This window comes from Stylophora pistillata, chromosome 14 (genome assembly GCF_964205215.1).
Source record: "Stylophora pistillata chromosome 14, jaStyPist1.2, whole genome shotgun sequence".
NCBI classification, from domain to species: Eukaryota; Metazoa; Cnidaria; class Anthozoa; order Scleractinia; family Pocilloporidae; genus Stylophora; species Stylophora pistillata.
Genome location: NC_142532.1, coordinates 13048021 through 13067378, shown reverse-complemented (window position 1 = coordinate 13067378; position 19358 = coordinate 13048021). Strand labels below are relative to the sequence as shown.

The following is a 19358-nucleotide window of genomic DNA, read 5'->3' as shown; positions in this document are numbered from 1 at the left end:
CATTCTGCAAAGCAGAAGTTGGAAGCAGCTGCGTGGTACATTGCAGCAACCTTCGTCTCATGCAAATGAGTTTCTTCAGGCCTTGGCAGCGGGTCAGCCCACAAATTCTGCAAAAATTGACAGAATTCCTCACCCGGGATGACATTGCCAGAGCGTCATCTTGCCGTGGAGTCTTGGTGAATTGGAAAGAAACAGCTGTGCGTTACTGGCAAGATTCCCTGAAGAACATTGTACAACAGTACATGTTGGAAAACCCAAATGGTGTAAAGAGGATCTTTATTTACACTCATCTGCCAAAAAACTTTCGCACTAACACTATGCTGGCAGGTCTCTGCAATTTGTGATGACTTTGGTCGCACAAACTTTGATGCAATCTGCGAACTTTTCCACATAATTGCTAACCTTGGAGGGGGAAAGTCCAACTCTTTTGACCCTGCCATGATGGTCAAGGAGCTCACGGACCATCACACATTCCTTGAAAGGAATTACTCTAAGTTAGCAGAAAGACACTCTTCTTGCTTAGAGCTTTGTCTTGCTTATGCATTTGGGACTTGTTCTGAGGGGCACCCTGATAGTGTGCAAGAAATGACAAAGTTTTATGAAGTTTGTGATAAGCTAACTACTTCACTGCAGAATTGAGCTAATTCCACTGAAAGTGAAAAGATTGAAAACAAGCTTCAAGAATCGATCAACACGCATTGGAGTTATGTTTCACATCTTTTGCGGACGAAACATCAAGCTGATTACTACAAGTTTGTCTTGAAGCGCTTGAAGCCTGGAGAATGCGTTATTGTGAGGGACTATAAAATGAAGTTGGAACTTGGCATGCGAACACGAGAGAACCAACGCAATTGGTTTGGAAAACGGGGCATTTCACTCCATGGGTTTTATGTTATTGTCCAAGTACTACCAGCCCAGCGATCTGCAGAAGTGATAGACCTGTGGTGTGAAGACACAAAACAGGACACATGGTTCACAAAGAGTACTCTAGATATTGGCTTTCGCTGGCTTGAATCTGCATTTCCTGGATTCAAGGTGTATCTGTTTTCTGGTAAGCGTTGTTAGCACATTTCAAACTCTCTTTTGTTTGCCATCTAAAAGTTACAGTATTCTTGGCTTACATGAATTTGGTGAGTTAGTTGTTGGTCTAATATATAGCTATTGTACAGGTTAAAGGAACCTTTTCTATTATATATATGAGAAGCTGCTAATACCACAGCTGGGAGACTTTTATCAAGCGATTCTGTCGGATTCCATCAGCTCTTACAGAAGGTTCTACAGTTGCGAGACGGCACTGCTAAAGTTAATTGAGGACTGGAGGGCTATGCTCGATAAAGGGGAATTAGTTGCGGTAGTCTCAATGGATCTTTCTAAGGCTTTCGATGTTATTCAACACAATCTACTTTTAGCAAAACTCAAAGCTTATGGTGTGGGAGAGAGAAGTTTAGCACTCTTCAAGGATTATTTTTCGGGGAGACAGCAAAGAGTCAAGATTGGGGACACCTTTTCCAGTTGGAAAGAAGTTAAAAGAGGAGTTCCGCAAGGAAGTGTTTTGGGGCCTGTGTTTTTTAACATATTCATCAACGACTTGTTTTACTCGGTTACGCAAGGTAAATTTCACGCATATGTGGACGATCATCAGTTATACTCTTCTGATGTCGACCCAGTAGCTCTAGAGAACTGTATTTGTCGGGAAGTGAGAGTTGCAAATAAGTGGTATCGCAGCAATGGAATGATTGTAAATGAGACAAAACACCAGGCTATAGTCTTGGGAAAAACAGGCCACTCCTTCTCTTTTCCATTAAAAGATTCTTTGGATATATTTGGAATAAATATTGTCAATAGGTTGCGTTTTGATAATTATATATCAACTATTTGTAAGAAGATAAATGGCCAGTTCAATGTAATGCTAAGATTTCATAAACTTATCTCTAAAGATACTCTACTAAGATTGTATAAGACTTTTATTATGCCACATTTTAACCATTGTTCGTCTGTATGGCACTTTTGTGGTGCACGTAGCACTGAGAAGATAGATACTTTAAACAAGCGAATTCTTAGAGTTATTTTGCAGGATTATAATTCTCCCTATGACTCTCTACTTAGCAAAGTTAACTCCAAATCTCTGTATAAAAGACGCCTTCAGACTTTCTTAATTATATTGTACAAGAGCTTGTTTTTTAACTGCTATCCAGGCTATCTAAAGAATATGTTTAGTTTCCGGTCTGTATCCTATAATCTACGCGGAAATTATATTTTGTCTCTACCGTCTACAAAAACTACTACTTATGGTCTTCACTCCTTTTCATATATGGCTTCAAAACTATGGAACTCTCTTCTGGACTCTTTTAGAACGTCTGACTTTTCTGATTTCAAGTGCAAGATTCTACAGTATGACTCTTTCTCATAGTTAAATTTTAGAATGTTACAATTTTACATTTTACATTTTAGTAGTATTTAGAATTATACTTGTAACTCGAAGTTACTAGATTATTCTTTAGCTACTCCAAATTCGAGATTAAATAAAGTATATGTATGTATGTATGTATGTATGTATGTATGTATAATCTAGTTACCAACGTTAGGAACGCACTCCAAGATTTGCCAGAACCCACAAACTATGGATGGCTTGACAGCACGATGGCCTTACATTGGATACTGGGAAACGGCCAGTAACGACAATTCGTTGCGAACCAAGTACGCAAAATAAGAGAGCATCCAGAGATTCGTTGGAGACATGTCCCTACCCTTGACAACCCCGTCGATCTAGCAAGTTGGGGAGGCCAGGTCACCAACGCAGCACTATGGTGGAATGGCCCAACTTGGTTAAGTGACCCCGGGAAGTGGCCAGACAATCTTGTGACAGCAAAATCCCCAGCGTCGAAAGAGGAAGCAAAAGCCAGCAAGGGGGTGCTTGACCTAGCACAAGGAAAACCCAGCCAAGACCATAGCGAATTCGACGAACTCCTTGAGCAAAATGACCTTCGTTGAGTGCTTCATGTCCATGCTTGGGTACGACAGTTCACCACCCACAGGAAGTGCAAAGGTCATCTAACAAGTGAGGACATAAAAGAGGTGAAACACTGGTGGATTAAAAGAGTACAGCAGCTTGACATGCAAAAGCCCAATTTTCAAAGGACCAAACAGATGTTAAACCTGGTTCCAAACGCAGCTGGGGTACTCGAATGCCACAGACGAATTAAAGGGAAGCACCCAGTATACCTTCCAGCAGATGCGATTTTCACAAAGAAGCTTGTACAGCGAATCCACACTGAAACCCTTCACGGGGGCATGTCCCTGACCATGGCCGCCATTCGCAAGGAATACTGGATCCAGACCCTGAGAAAATTAGTGAAGTCTGCAAGATCAACCTGTTGGGGCTGTAAGCATTTCCGTGATTAATAACAGCACCACCCCCTGGACTGCTACCTACAGAGCGTACTAACATCAGAGGAGCTTTCGAGGTCATTGGGACCGATTTTGTGGGACCAATCCTCAACAAGTTGCAAAACAAAACAGAAGGGAAAGGATATTTGGTCATTTTCTCGTGCAGCTTGTCAAGGGCAGTACACCTGGAACTAGTCACAAACCTAGAAACCAGTAAGTTTTTGTCATGCCTAAGACAGCTGATAGCAAGAAGAGGACGTCCGAGTGTGATATACTCCGACAACGGAAGTACGTTTGTAAAAGCCGCAAAATGGCTGAAGCAAGCAAGAAGAGATGAAGAGTATAATGGGTTCCTGGAATCGCATGATATTCAGTGGAGATTCAACTTGAGTCGCGCGCCATGGTGGGGCGGACAATTTCAACGGCTGATTGGCATTGTGAAGACTGCTATGTACAAGGTTATTAGAAGAGCAACCCTTTTCTTGGGATGAACTAAGTGAAGTGTTGATGGACGTCGAAACTCAAGTAAATCAACGCCCCCTCAGCTATGTTGAAGACGACTTGGAATTACCTACCCTGACACCAGCCTCCTTTCTATTTCAGCGATCCTCCCAACCTCCTGAAAGACCAGCCTGCCAGATCCATGACAAGGATTTGCGTAGAAGAGCCAAATTTCTGAAATCCTGCAAGGATCAGCTGTGGAACAGGTGGCAAAGCGAGTACTTAACTGCCTTGAGAGAGCGCCACAACTTGTTCCACAAGACAGCCAAGTACCAGGTCAGAGTTGGGGAGGCCGTAATTGTACGATCTGACAGCAAAAATCGAGGCAAGTGGCCTCTAGCCATCGTCGAGGCAACTTACCCAGGCCCAGACGGCCACACGAGGGCTGTTCAGCTGAGAACGAGTAAGGGAGTTATTCAGCGACCAGTCCAACACTTATATCCTTTGTATTTGCAGAGTGAGCCCAGGGTCACCCAGCCAGCAGTCTTGGAACAGCAGTTGAACCCACGGGTCGCCACGTTCCGACCGAGGAGAGCAGCAGCGAGCACAGCCGCAGCAAGAAGTACGCAGATTGCCAAGGGAGAAGAGAGCGAGAAATGGTTAATAAGTGACTGATTTGGAACAATTTCTGAAGACTTCTTGGTTTCGGAAATGCTCGTCGAGGCACAGTCTCCGTTATTGCGTGCACCTTCATATTCAAAGCTGCCCGGGGGAGTGTGTTGGAGACTTCGTAATTTGAGTAGAACAGATGTTTAGTTTCTTAATTAACACCAGTGATTGAGGTAACCTTGAACGAACTTTGATTGATTATCACTTAGGAACGACCAATAAGAGATCCAATTAGACATTCTATTACGTGATATCCCCATATATAACACTAGGGCCCCACGTTTTCGAGAGTTTTTCTTACACATCTGTTGTAAGACGAATGAGAGAGATTTTTTGGATTAAACGCTTTGCTTTAACACACGTCGAGTCTACTGTACGAGAGTATTAATAGGTCAAAAAACCCCTCGTAAACGGGGCAAAGTTTACGAAACCTCAAATAAACCATTATGGCACATCAAATTCACTACAATGGAAATTTAAAAGCATGCAAATCTTGAAAACATGGTTGGTTTTTGAAAAAAAACTGTAAAATGTCTGTACCTTTACCACTGATGGAAAACAAACTAAAGAACACACTCCTGTGAAATCAAGACACAATGTTGTATTTTGCTGGAAAAAACATTGATGTTTAAATAAATTCCATGCATTTTATGACAAAGGTGGAGTTACCAAAATCCATTCTCGTTTTTTCATAAAACTACTGATGGTTTGGAAACATTCACCACACTGTTTTTTGGGGGGATAATCCACAACTAAAACAGTGGTGGTTTTTCGCTTAAACATTTAAAGGTTTGTACATTTCCCATCAATGGAGAAACAAATCATAAACACATTCTTCCAAAATTGAAAAAACTGCCATGTATTTTGGTTAAAACACACGACTTGAAACAAATTACCATTTATGTTAAAATACAAGGATGTGAAAACACACTTACCAATCAAGAAAAGGGTCGGCAGATTCTGGAGAATTTTGCCATTGCCAATAATGTCTAAACTGAACAGAAGACAAAACAGAAGACAAAACAGAAGACGAAACAGGTCTCCCGTTGCAGGAGGCGCATGGGCAGTGGACGTGAGTGAAAGAAAGGTCCCCGCAGTAACATCGAACGATTTCCCTTCGACTCCAGCTTCTTTTCACGTCACAAGTTAAGATAAATAAGCAAAAACAGAACAGCAACTGAACATTTGATTATCAAAATATATGCCATACTTTTTCACTCAATCAGTGGGAAAACTGTAAAGCGTGAGAGGACTGGGACAAGTTTTAAACACCTTATTTGGAGAATGGCACGAAAGTGAGGGGTTGTGTTGTCCAAATATGGTCATGCTCATGATTTGGCGCCCAATTGTGGAAGATCTTTGACAAATTTTCGTGACCTGTTCATTTCGCTTTTTGAAGCTAAAGCTGAGACAAAAATATGGAAGGTTCGAACTTGTCAAGGCAAACAACAGAGTGGACTGTGGAGGATGTTTCTCAAATTATAGGAAAACAATACAACGACGAAGTAGCCAAAAAATTCGAAGGTCAGTAGCTGTTAGTTAGTACAATTTATAACTACGTAATGTTGAGAGTTATTTCATTGTGAACCGGCTCCAAATCTTAATTTAATTCCTTGCTACATTCAAGTTTAGGTATATTACAGTAGTGATTACTGTTCATTTTGGCCCTTCCCTCTTATTACAACAGAGCAGAAAATTGATGGTAAAGCACCTAAACTACAGGCGAAAGATGGCAATGCCACTCAGTTTGCCGTCTGCAGGTTGAGCACTCTAAGCGATCAAATGCGGTTAAAAGAAATTTTGTCAGGAATTCCCTTGGTGATTGGGAGGCACTGTAAAACCCACTGTGGCAGAGAGGAGAACTCTGACAGATTTAAATCACAGGATTTACAAGGCAAAGTAAGTTTAAGTATGTTATGATCTTATCTTTCAGGCATTATTGTAGTCTCCGAAAAATCTGGATTTGGCGCCTTCCCGCCATTTCTACATCTAACTTGGGAAAAACCACTGGTGTATATAGGAGGGTTTGCGGTAGAGGTAAAATCAATGGGTCAAAGTAAACATTTTTAGCAATCCAACACAAAACTCAGAGTGATTTCCACTTCATCATCTGAACTGGATGCCAGTGATGTCAAGGAAGATGATGGAGGTGACACACATATTGAGTTCAAGCAGTACTAGTAGTGACAAAGACGAAATCTGAGAGAATTAAGAGGGTATGGTTGTTTGGGGAACAGAATTTTTTACAATGCTTCAACATAGACATTTCATGTGTCCATGATTCTTTCTTGAAATATTTGAACTATACTTTTTCCAAATTTGGTTGAAATATTTTGCAATTGCAATTAATTACTTGTTGATATGACCAGTCATGTTCCGTGCGTTATGTTTTTCAGATTTGTCACTGCAAGGTGCCAAACTGATCATCACTGTCATGTTCTCTGCCATCAAATGTAGAGATGTATCTAAGCAACAGTTGCTTCCAGGCACAAAGAAATTTAAACTCTCCTGTAACACTTCTTCCAAAGACAGCATGGCAGAGGCCTTGGCAAAGACCCTCTTGAGGAAGAACTTTGTAAAGATTAACAGTGCAAACTTTAAAGATTTTAAAAGAGACAAGGTTCAAAAGCTCCAAGTTTACTAACTTATTATCCCTGGAAGTATACATGTTGTCATAAACATGGTTTATCAATTACATTTGTTAACGCTATTCAGTTATATCTTTACATCTTCTCAGGTTATAAAAGCATTTAAAGTTTTGTGCTTTATGATAAGTTTTCAGACACCCATTGTGTTCTGAAAAATGCTTAAGGTCAATTTCAATCCTTTCTCATTCCAATACAGTCACAGTTTAAGCCTTTAAACTGCTCCAGTTTTCATGTTTAAATAAAAATATTAAGTCAATATTGAATTTTAAATAAAACAAGTTTTCTGCTTTTCAATTTTTGACTGCTCTGTTTTTTTCTCTTTTTTTACCCTTTAAAAACTGTGCATGCTCTTTTGAGAAAAAATATGTGTTTGGTTAGAGAGGTAGAGTATGTGTTTTTTTAAGTAAAACACAATGTTTCTAGCTTGTTAACCAATATTTTTTGTTGATGAAAACCATTAAGAGAAAATTGCTTTTTGCCATCAATGGAATTTAGAATGGGTCTTGGAGAAATTACACTCCTTAAAACCATTAATGTTCTTCAACAAAAAACCATCACAAGAAGGTTAGGACACATGCATGTAAATTAACTAAAAACCCCAATGTTTTCTGATCTTTATTCATGTAGGGTTTTATGCATAAAACCATGAATGTTAATTAAGTGTGGTGATTCCTTTACTGTTTTGTGAATGGGTTAAGAAAAATTACCATTCTCATAACCATTAAAATGTTCTTTTGAAAAAAGCCATGATGAGAAGTTGGAGAAACATGCATGCATTTTGAGTAAAACACAATGTTTCATGTTTATTAACCATTGATGGTTTTAACTATAACAACCATCAATGGAAATTGTTCTTTTTTTCCGTTAATGGTTTTTAAATGGGATTTAATGTAAGTACCGTTTTCAAAACCACTGATGTGTTTTGTGAATTTTTTCCTGTGATTATCACTTGAAAGAACAGTACCTTCATGTCCAAGGTTTGACACAAAACATTTCTTTTTGACTGGACAAACACTCGAAACTTCGTGTTTTTCTCGTTGCCATGTTCCCACCAATAACGTAGCTCCATTTTCTGCCTTTAAAAGCACACACAACCCACAATTCCTCTATTCGCTCCAACAAAGGGCTAACGCTCAAAACGTCAGCTTTTGTAATCGTTACGGTGGCCAATTTACCATTTCAACTTTGTTGACATATCCAAATTAACTCGAAACTTCAGCTTGAGTAAGTGATAGAGATGATGCAATCTTCTCATGATCAGAGTTTGTGACTTGCACAACTTTGTTTGTTGTCCCAATCAACGAGTGGCGAGCATCTCTGTGACATGCTACTCTTGCATTTTCCACAGAACTCACTATGCTCTAAAAGAAAGTGACACAAAATGATGGTAATTATAATCGACCCACTACATTACATGAACATGGCTTTGTGAATGTATGTGCCTAAGATTGTTAACTGTTTGGTAAGAAAAAAGGGTGAGGTCGGGGATAGGGGATGGGGAGTTTAGAGAAATTCACGTTAAATTCAAACTCATTCCTTGATTTATAAATTTGTTATCAGCTGATTACCTAGGATAACCTGATTACCTTGGAGTTGGTCAGGACGGACGTTACTTTACGAGCTCCGCTAATCTTAATCAAGTTTGGATAATTTTTCGTTTCGTTTTGGATAACTTTTCGTTTCTTTTTTTCTTGATCGTTTTTCTTTTTTTGCTTTCTGAGAGATTCAAGAATGCCTGAGTCTGTTGCTAGCCTCAAGAGAGAGAACAGTAAGCTTAAAGATCAACTGTCTGTCATGGCGGATGAGATTGCTAAGATGAAGGAGATGCTGCTGGAGCAGTCAAAAAAACCTGCAGCGACTAATGACGAAGTAGAGCAAAGCTTAGAATTCATGAGTAAAGAATATGATGACTTTGAGCGATTCAGGGTCTCTGCTGGTAAAGAACTTGATCGCTTAGGTGCCATGCTTGATGAGATTGCTGTTGAAGTTAACAGAGTTTCCAGGAGCATCGATGAATTTCAAGAGTACAGTTATCAATATAATGTTAAGATTGTTGGTGTCCCTCAATTGAGTCAAGATGAATCCTCGGCCTCTACGAGTGAGCTATGTGATTGTTTATTTAAGGCAATTGGATCCGCTGTATCAATTCATGACATTGACACAGCCCATCGAGTCCCAACAAGAAGCAATGACAATGGCGGCCCGCGGCCAATCATTTGCCGATTTATTAGACGATTGTCAAAAGATGATGTCATGAATCATAAAAGAAATGCAAGTAAAGTTGCCCCATCTGCTGTTGGTTTACCTGACGGTGCCTCCCTTTCCGCTGTTAGAATTTTTGACCATTTAACGCCAAGGATGCAAAAGGTTTTATTTGAAGCTAAGAGGTTCAAGGAGCAGTTTCACTATCAATATTGCTGGTCGAAGGGATCGCTTGTTTATCTTCGTAAAGATACCACGTCTTGAGCCATCAAGATTAAGGATATCACGGACCTGCAACGATTAACGAATGGACGTGAAGGCTAAGTATTCATGTTGTTGTAGAGTTGTTTGTCTGTTTCTAGATAATAAGTATGAGTGCTAGTGAGAAACGTGTTCGTTGTACAATTAAATCTACCCTAAGCGAACTTCCATACGCGAATGTTGATATTATTAGAGCTCATGGACAGTTTAATAACATTCTCAACAGTGACTTACCGACCAAGAAGTACTTAGACAAACTTCATAATATTTATGATCTAGATTTGTTTCGCTTAAATACCGAATCAACATTAAATCCCGACAGAAACTTAAGCATGCAACAAATTGGATGTAAATATTTCTCACCCTATAGTTTTTCTATGTTTAAAGAGTCTTTGTTGGAATCAGATAGTCAATGCCCTTTCTCTATGCTTCATACTAACGTAAGAAGTTTGCGGAAAAACATTGCTACCAATTCAGTGTAATCGGTATTACAGAAACAAAAATTACAAATTCATCTGGTCTAGATTTCAATGCCTGCATACCAAACTATCAGTTTGAATATGTCCCAACACCTCTATCATGTGGAGGTGTTGGAATGTACATTAAAAATTGTTTGAAATATAAGGTTCTGGAGAGAACATCTAAAGACGCTTTTCAGGCTTTATGGATCGAAATTGAATCCCTAAAGAGTAAAAATATCGTTTGTGGAGTGATTTATAGGCAGCATAATGATCCGGAACAATTCCTCCAATATGTAGACTTTACTTTAGAAAAACTTAGCTCCTCTGATAAAGTTGTTTATCTTATGGGCGATTTCAATATTGATCTCCTCAAATCTGAAATTTCCGATTACTCCCAAAATTTTTTGTTATCTTTACAATGTTATTCGTTCTTCCCGGTAATTGATAAACCAACTAGAGTCTACAATAATTCTGCCACACTCATTGATAATATATTTCTGAATAGATTTGATCATAAAATTTCAGGTGGAAATATCGTGTCAGACATTAGTGATCACTACTCCCAATTTTGTTTTATCCACAGTCTTATACCAAAAAATTTTACTGCTAAACATAAAATTCGCGATTATTCCAACTTCTCTGAAGAATGCTTTATTAATGATGTCTCGGATACTGATTGGGATAACTCAATGACATATGGATCTGTAGACAAATGCTTTTCTTCCTTTTACAATAAATTTAACAAGCTCATTAATAAACACGCTCCTCTCAAAATTTTATCTAGGCGCAAGGCTAAACAATTTTCCAAACCGTGGATAACTAAGGGCCTACGTAAATCTATCAAAATAAAGAATAGACTTTTTTACTCAGGAGATAAATCAAAATATAAGCTGTATAGGAATAGAATTGTTAGTCTTTCTCGTCTCAGTAAAAGATTGTATTATGAAGCTTACTTCACTACAAATCTAAGAAATGTTAAAAAAACGTGGGAGGGGATTAATGAACTATTGAACAGACAGCGTAACAAAAAAACAGTATCAGCCCTCCAACGCTCTAACAACTCTGAAGTAACACAAAATCCGTCTGAAATAACCAATATCTTTAATCAGTACTTTGCGTCTATTGGACCGCGGCTTGCACGCAATATATCACCTTCCAGGATAAATTTCCAGGACTACCTTGTCGGCACTAATCACTTTAAGTCTTTCTTTTTTGATCCCGTCGTTCCATCCGAGGTGGACTTGGAAATCTTGGCTATACCCAGTAATAAAGTATATGGCCTATATTCTTGCCCGGTTCATCTTCTAAAATCTGGGCGCCATATCCTTTCTCCACTCTTAGCTGCCATGATGAATAAGTCTATCTCAACGGGTATTTATCCCCATCTTTTGAAGCATGCCAAAGTAATTCCTATCTACAAATCGGGAGACGAAACTGATCCATGTAATTACCGCCCAATTTCCCTCCTTTCTGTCTTCAATCGATTATTTGAGAAATTGATGGCTAAACGTCTTAAATCACATTGCGAAAAAAATGGTATCTTTTTTACTTCTCAATATGGATTTAGAGACAAGTGTTCAACCCAACATGCAATTTTAGATATCTTAAGCAAAATTCAAACTAATATTGATGCAAAGTTATTCTCTTGTGGTATTTTTATTGACCTAAAAAAGGCATTTGATACGGTGGATCACTCAATCTTACTGCACAAATTATATCATTATGGAGTCAGAGGAATAATTAATAACTGGTTCTCTTCGTACTTGTTGAACAGGAACCAGTCGACTCAAATTGGTTCAACCGTATCGAATATAGAAGAGATAGTTTGTGGTGTCCCTCAAGGGTCTGTACTTGGCCCCCTTCTCTTTTTGATTTATGTTAACGACATTTACCGTTGCTCCCAGATTTTTGAGTTTTACCTATTTGCTGACGATACTAACTTGCTTTATTCAAACAAAGATCTTAAGGATCTTGAAAAAGTTGTTAATGATGAACTCGCAAAAGTGGGTGACTGGTTGGACGCAAACAAACTTTCTCTTAACACTAGTAAATCTAACTTTGTTATTTTCCACCCTTACCAACGCAAATTGGACTACATAGTTCACTTGAAAATTTATAATAACGATCTTAAAAAAAGTGTATCTCTAGAACAAAAAACTTTTGTGAAATATCTAGGAATTCTGATAGATAATAACCTCTCTTGGAAGTATCATATTGATTATATCTCATCTAAAGTTAGTAAAGGAATTGGTATAATTGCCAGGTTAAGACATCTTGTCCCATTTGCCACACTTCTTAACATCTACCGCTCTTTAATTGAACCCTATATCTCTTATGGTCTTATTGCCTGGGGACAAGCTGCTAACACTCATTTAAATAAGGTTCTCATTTTACAAAAACGTGCTCTACGACTAATGTATTTTGCGGATAGCAAAACTCATAGTGCCCCGCTATTTGTTAACTCCAGAATCTTAGCAATAACTATGCTCTATTCTCATTTGGTTTCCTCTTTGATGCATGACATTGATAATCACCGTGCCCCGTCTAATATTTCTATACTCTTTCTCCACTCCGAGCAGGTTCATCACCATTTCACAAGATTCTCAGCAACGGCTAATCTATACGTTAAAGCGTCTAGAACTAACCAACTTTTATTTTCTTTTGCTAGAATAGGTGTAAGATTGTGGAATAGCATCCCAAAAGAACTTCGTATTAAAAACAGAACCCCGTTTAAGCGTGAACTTAAAAATCGCCTGTTAAAACTTTTGGAAAATGAGGAGATGAATGTTGATATACGCTGCTCAGAAATTTGTAAATATCTCTTGATAAAGTAATTCTTCATTTAAGTCTTGTTTCAATTGTATTATATATCTTGATAACTTTGCAATTGATTATTTAATTATTCAACGGACTTAATTTTATTTTATTTTATTTAACAATTGTATTTTTATTTAATGATTATCTTTGTTTAATTGTATCGGTATGTGACCATTAGCAGAGACAGCACTTGTTTTAGAAGGGTGGCCCGCCTAGAATAGCTTGCTAATTGCGGGTCACCTAGGACTGTGATAATATTGTTTTGCTAACAAATAAATAAATTGAATTGAAAATAAATTGAAATTGATAAGTGATGGGGCTTGATCTGCTAATATCATGAAAAAACAAAATGCAAATAGCTTGACTTGAGTTTGGGCACAAGGAACTTTACCACTTGTACGTTTGCCTTTGTGTTTGAAATGTATTTTTAAAATTGTCATACCTGATTTGTGTCATTTGTCTTGTTTTTCTCAAGAATCTTTTCTAATTGAAGACTTTTTAGGTACTCTCTGCAAGCTTCAGCTTTAGCATAAGTCCCCTCCACACCTTTGCAGTTGTTAGATCTCCTCACATACTCTTTAAAGTGCTACTACGATGAAATTTTCACATACCTTTCCTTTCCGCTCAATTAACAGTTAACATCCCTAGGAACATTATTGCCAAATTTCAGCTTTGTGCGATGGCGAAAACCCTAATTAGGTTCTGCGGCTGTTAATACGGACTCCCTCCGAGATAGGTCTACAAAAAAATTCATAAAAAATTTGCGTTTTAATATTTTTTAATAAAACTTGCCACACATAAAGTAGAGACATAGATCTATACGCCTATGTAATATCAATACTTTTTATTAAATATATATTAAGATATTGGAGTTCAAAGTTGAGGTAGGAGTCGGTGTTAACTTTTGCGGGGAATGAAGGAAAAATTAAATAAATTTTTCTAAAAATCACCTCGGGAAAGATTTTCCATCATTCCTCCGCGGGCGATATAAGTTCCACTTCATTCCACAGGCATTTTAATTAATGTATCCTAACAATTTTCCACAATCTGATTACATTTGCATGGATGCATTCATTACACGAAACCCAAATTACAAAAATGACCTTTCTTTTGAACCTCAACTTCTTAAATAGGGAGGCTGAAGACACGAAATTTACACACCGATACACCCATATAATGTAGTTTGTGCGTATAGAATAGCGTTTGATTTCAATAAATACTTTTGATTTTATGAAGGTTTTTGTTCAAGAATTTCGGTAAAAGTCCGTATTGACTTGGTGTGTTTTTCTATTTTTTCGACTCGCGTGCGTGGAACTACATGAATTATATATCATAGGAAGGGTCTGAGTCGGAGGAACAACTTAGTCTACCTAGATTTTCTTCACCTTTCAATGCATATGCGCTGGAGGCCCGAGAAGGTTGAAGAGGAGTCCACATTAACATTTCTTTATTCTCTTTTAATATTACTCGTTCTCCTCAAATACTTCATTGTTTGGATAACTTTTTATACCATGTTAGAGATAAAGAGTGGTTCTATTTTATAGTAGAATAATGACTCATTCGCATGCAATAGTGTCACGTGGTATTGCCGCAAAGTCAGCAAAAAACAGCAAATACATATTTTTCTGCTTTTTTAAAGATTGCTATCTCCTTTGAAATTTTTTTCTTTTTCGGTCAAATCTCGTTTACAAGTAGTACACTAATATACCACTATTGGCAAAAGGTTTCATTAATAATTATCAACTATATGCAGAGTTATAGCCTTGAGAGTCGAGGATGCTACTTGCCATACTGTTCTTTTTTGGATAAATTAACCAACTTTGAAACATTGAACCTTTGCCGTCTCTACATCTAATAGCTTCATTTTTCATACAAAACTAGTTTAATGCCTTGTCTATATCTGCAGTAAATTACAAGTCTAAAACTTTAGGGGTTACGAGGTTATAGAAGTTGAAAGGAGAGCACCCCTTTTCATGTCCGCCATCTTGCATTCTCTTGCAAGTATTTGCCTCATTTGCATATATACGACTTTGGAGCGTAGTAACTTCTATTTCTTTAGAGGGAATTTCTCCATTTTCATTTGACTACAAGTTTAAGGCATTCGCCAAGTATGCACTGAGTTTCATGGCTAAAGGTTTATAGCTGAAAAAGTTAGATGAGCTTCGTGTAAGGGACCCCCTAAACATCGATTTTGTTTATAAGCTAAGTAGTCCATCTTTTTGTTCTTAAAAGAAAGCCATCCTCATGAAATTTTATCCACATCAACTACGTGTCTTCGGTAGTGCCTGGTGAAAAAATCACGGGAAAAACCCTCAAAGGGTTTGGCAGCTAGAGGCTAAGGAGTCCCCATTAACACTGAGAGAGTCCGTCTTAACATTGACGGAGTCCGCATTAACATCCGGGGAGGCGGTATTAACGCCACCTTCGATGTTAATACCGACTCCCTCTAGCCCTACCCTCTAAAAAATACATAAAAAATTCAGGATTAAAGTTCTGAAGTTGGGCTTTGGCATAAATAGAGCACTATTATAGAACTATGTGCAAGGTTTGACATCCACTTAGGGTTAGGGTTAGAGAGTCCTCATTAACATCTCGGGGGAATCACGCTAAAAATATTCCGAGCATGCCCAAATTTGGTATGTGCATAGTATAGGCCATTCCCCATTGAGCGATGTTAGTTCCACTCGATTCCCTCTAATTTGGTAAATCCAGACTTAGGCCGAAAGATCTAGTATAGGTATCAAACCTACACAAGACATTCCTCGTAACTCAACCTTGAAACTAGGGCTAGATCGCAAAACTGCTAAAATCTTTATTCTTTGGTCTTTCGGGCTGAAACTTTCACAGGATGTTTATGGCGTTGTTTGTATTACGTGGACAAAGTATGACGTCATCTCGTCAAATATTTTTGATTTTATGCGCCTTTTTCGTCAAATTTGCATATTTGGGAAAAGCTAGGGTTAGGGTTTGAAGGTTTTTCACGTTTTGTTGAGCACTATTTAATTGAATGTAGACACCTTATACATCGTTGGAAAGGTCGCTTCAGGAACCCCAACTTGAGGTATTTAAAAGTACGGAAATCATTAATGCACATGTGCTGGAGATCAAAAAAGCTAAAAAATTGGGGTTTTTTTGACCCTTTTTTTCAGGGCTTAGAAAACCATCAAAATCGCACGGAATTGACACAAAATGATATTGACATGATAGTCCATAGACTTAACAATAGTTTGTCGTCATTGGCTTAGATATTACTCTATCTCCAAATTTTTCACGAATTTTCTGCTAACACGGGTGTCATATGTGCGCTATGCGGACCTATCACTTTTATCTTAAAAAATTCATATATAAAATCAAATTTTTTCCTTTTTTCGTTAAACTTACACCGATGTAATCACAATTTCCTCTACTTTTCATTGAAATAAAAAAAGAAGATTGATTTATTCCAACCTTATTCGTCTACTTTTAAACGCCATAAATCTGATGCATTTTGAGTAATTAGCTTCATACTTACAGATACACAACAACGGTTCCAGTACTTAATGCCTGCTAAGTTTGAATGCTGGAAGAATGAGGGTTATTGAGTTAAAGTAGATTAAGTGCACTCCTGTCCATCTCACAATTATGATATTTTCGCCTAACCTTCAGTCCAGTGTTAAGTGTTTATTGCGTGTTGCGGACCTACACTACGTCACTCCAGGACTACTATGTGAGATAAATCAATATTGGGGGTTAGAGCAACGCGTGGAATAAAGAAAAGGGCAAAAGCTACAAAATAACCTGAAAGGATGTGACAGCTCCTTAGGGATGTCCCTGTTGTAAGGGCTCTTCGAGTAGCCCTGACCGCATAGGGTTTGGTGCGAGGGGCCAGGTATGCTGATAAGTATATGAAATGGGTCAAGCTAAAGCCTAATCTGCTCTGGCATTAGCGTGGAAAGGTTTTTTAAGGGGCTTTCTCTTAGCAGAGAAGGTCTTTTTTGGGGCCTGGCCACGTGCGATTGGGTCCAATTTAGGTGAAATATGCAACATCAGTGTCGCCTTGCCTTGCCTGTTCAGAAAATACCTTTTATGTTGGGGTTGAAGAAAAGAAGTTTATACGGACTGAATGGAAGTCTCCTCATCTTGTTATCATAAAAGACGTCGAAAACGTTATTCAGGGACAGGTTGACTCGAGAAAGCTGAGGTGAAAGTGAGGGAAGGAACGAGTTAGTGAGGGAACCAGTGAGCCGGTAAGCCCTGTTCCTCGGAAAATACGGTTCTCATGGTGCGTAACCTATTCATGTTTGAATTTGGGAAAGAAAAGGCGATATGGATTGGGTGGAGCTCTCCTCATCTTGTTAACATAAAAAACGTTGAAAACGTTATTCAGGGACAGGTGGACTCGAGAGAGCTGAGGTGAAAGTGAGTGAGGGAGCTAGCGAGTCAGTTGGATGTTATCGGAGGACCCTTGTTACTAGAGGAACTCGTATTCACTTTTGAATGTTAACCACCTCGCGGTTAGCTAAATGCATAGAGTGCTGGACTGTTGTGGGAGAAGTTGAGGGTTCGGTGCCTGGAGGGATGCTGATTGAGGCAGGTTTTATGCTTTGATGTTGTCGGAGGACCCTTGTTACTAGAGGAACTCGTATTCACATTTGAATGTTAACCGCCTCGCGGTTAGCTAAATGCGTAGAGCGCTGGACTATTGTGCGAGAGGTCGAGGATTCGGTCCCCGGAGGGATGCTGATTGAGGCAGGTTTTATGCTTTCATGTTGTCGGAGGACCCTTGTTACTGGAACTTGAGGACCTCCTATTCATGCTAGATGAGGATTCATGCTTGTTTTATGCTGTGATCTTGTCGGAGGACCCTTGTTACTAGAGGAACTCGTATTCGCGTTTGAATGTTAACCGCCTCGCGGTTAGCTAAATGCATAGAGCGCTGGACTGTTGTGCGAGAGGTCGAGGGTTCGGTGCCCGGAGGGATGCTGATTGAGGCAGGTTTTATGCTTTCATGTTGTCGGAGGACCCTTGTTACTGGAACTTGAAGACCTCCTATTCATGCTACATGAGGATTGACCCTTGTTTAATGCTGTGATGTTGTTGGAGGACCCTTGTTACTAGAGAAACTCATATTCACGTTTGAATGTTAACCGCCTTGCGGTTAGCTAAATGCATAGAGTGCTGGACTATTGTGCGAGAGGTCGAGGGTTCGGTGCCCGGAGGGATGCTGATTGATGCAGGTTTGATGCTTTGATGTTGTCGGAGGACCCTTCTTACTGGAACTTCAGGACCTCCTATTCCTGTTTGATGAGGATTGATGCTAGTTTTATGCTGTGATGTTGTTGGAGGACCCTTCTTACCAGAACTTGACGACCTATTCATCACACCACACGGCACCCCTTGGGTTTTTTAGAGTTGCAACATTGCATTGTTTTTGTATTTTTGGTTGGGTCGTTTGTTCCCTTGCGTTTTGAACTCCACCATTGCTAGTCCCAAGCCCGGATGAGAAAGGAGGAGGGTTGGGCCTTGGTCTTGCATCCCAAGCCTGTGAAAAACACTTGAGCAAGGGAAAAACATTGTTATTGAAAGCTCTGATAGTGTATTGCTTAATAAGTGGGTTACTAGAAGCTCTATAAGCGCTCTATAGTAACTAGAGGTCCTCCACCTCTAGTTACTAGAGGTGGAGGACCTCCTATTCATGTTTGATGTTCTTGCTCTTGCCAGGTGAGTCTTCAAACAAATAATGGCGGAACGCAGTAAAAAGCTGTCTGAAGAGCTAGAGGATGTCACACGCCTTTTAGGGCAGGCGTCCCTCAATGATGAAGAGGCGCAGGATGTACTGAATTTAGCACAGGGTGTGCCTTTGCAGCCACCAGAGACCTATACACCATTGCACCATGGGAAGGCCTTGGCAAAAGACCTGTTTGATCTCTACTGTTTCTTGGCAGCAACTAAATATTGTCAATTGACCAACGCACACAGCATCACGACGAGGATAATGGGGCATGCCCAGTTTTTATACGACTCTATAGCTGAGAATAGTTATCCGATCCCCAAAAAAATTGCGGGCGCAGAGATAGCGTGGCATTCGAGAAAGTTATTAACAGACATATGCCAGAGTGTCAACATGTGCAGAAAAGTGCAGAGGTTTGAGAAAAAACCGCAGGAGCAGTTAAGAAGGGCTGCGAACATACAGGGGGATGTTCAACACGACAGCGACCAAGACCCCGATTGGTCAACAGAAGAGGTTTGTAGGCACCCCTCCTTACTAGCTTTGTTATTACTTCTTATCTTCAGCTTGGAGAAGTCGATATACTAACATAAAGTGTTCTTATCTTACCAAAGACATGGCCACACCCGATTTTAGCAACAATGAGGTATCACTACGCGTGGGAAAACCACCGTTGCCCGAAGATGTTGAGGGCAGTAGTAGTGATGTGACAGAAACTGTGAAGGACGAGGGTGAGCCAGTAATTTGAACTCTGCCCACCCCGAG

At 39.2% G+C, this 19358-nt stretch overlaps 3 pseudogenes; all 3 read left to right on the top strand.

Moving 5' to 3' along the window:
• Positions 1-3610: 3610 nt before the first annotated feature.
• LOC148716613 (uncharacterized) lies at positions 3611-4921 on the top strand (annotated as a pseudogene).
• A 994-nt stretch (positions 4922-5915) lies between these two features.
• LOC148716612 (uncharacterized) lies at positions 5916-7141 on the top strand (annotated as a pseudogene).
• Positions 7142-8714: 1573 nt separating this feature from the next.
• LOC148716611 (uncharacterized) lies at positions 8715-9671 on the top strand (annotated as a pseudogene).
• Positions 9672-19358: the final 9687 nt, after the last annotated feature.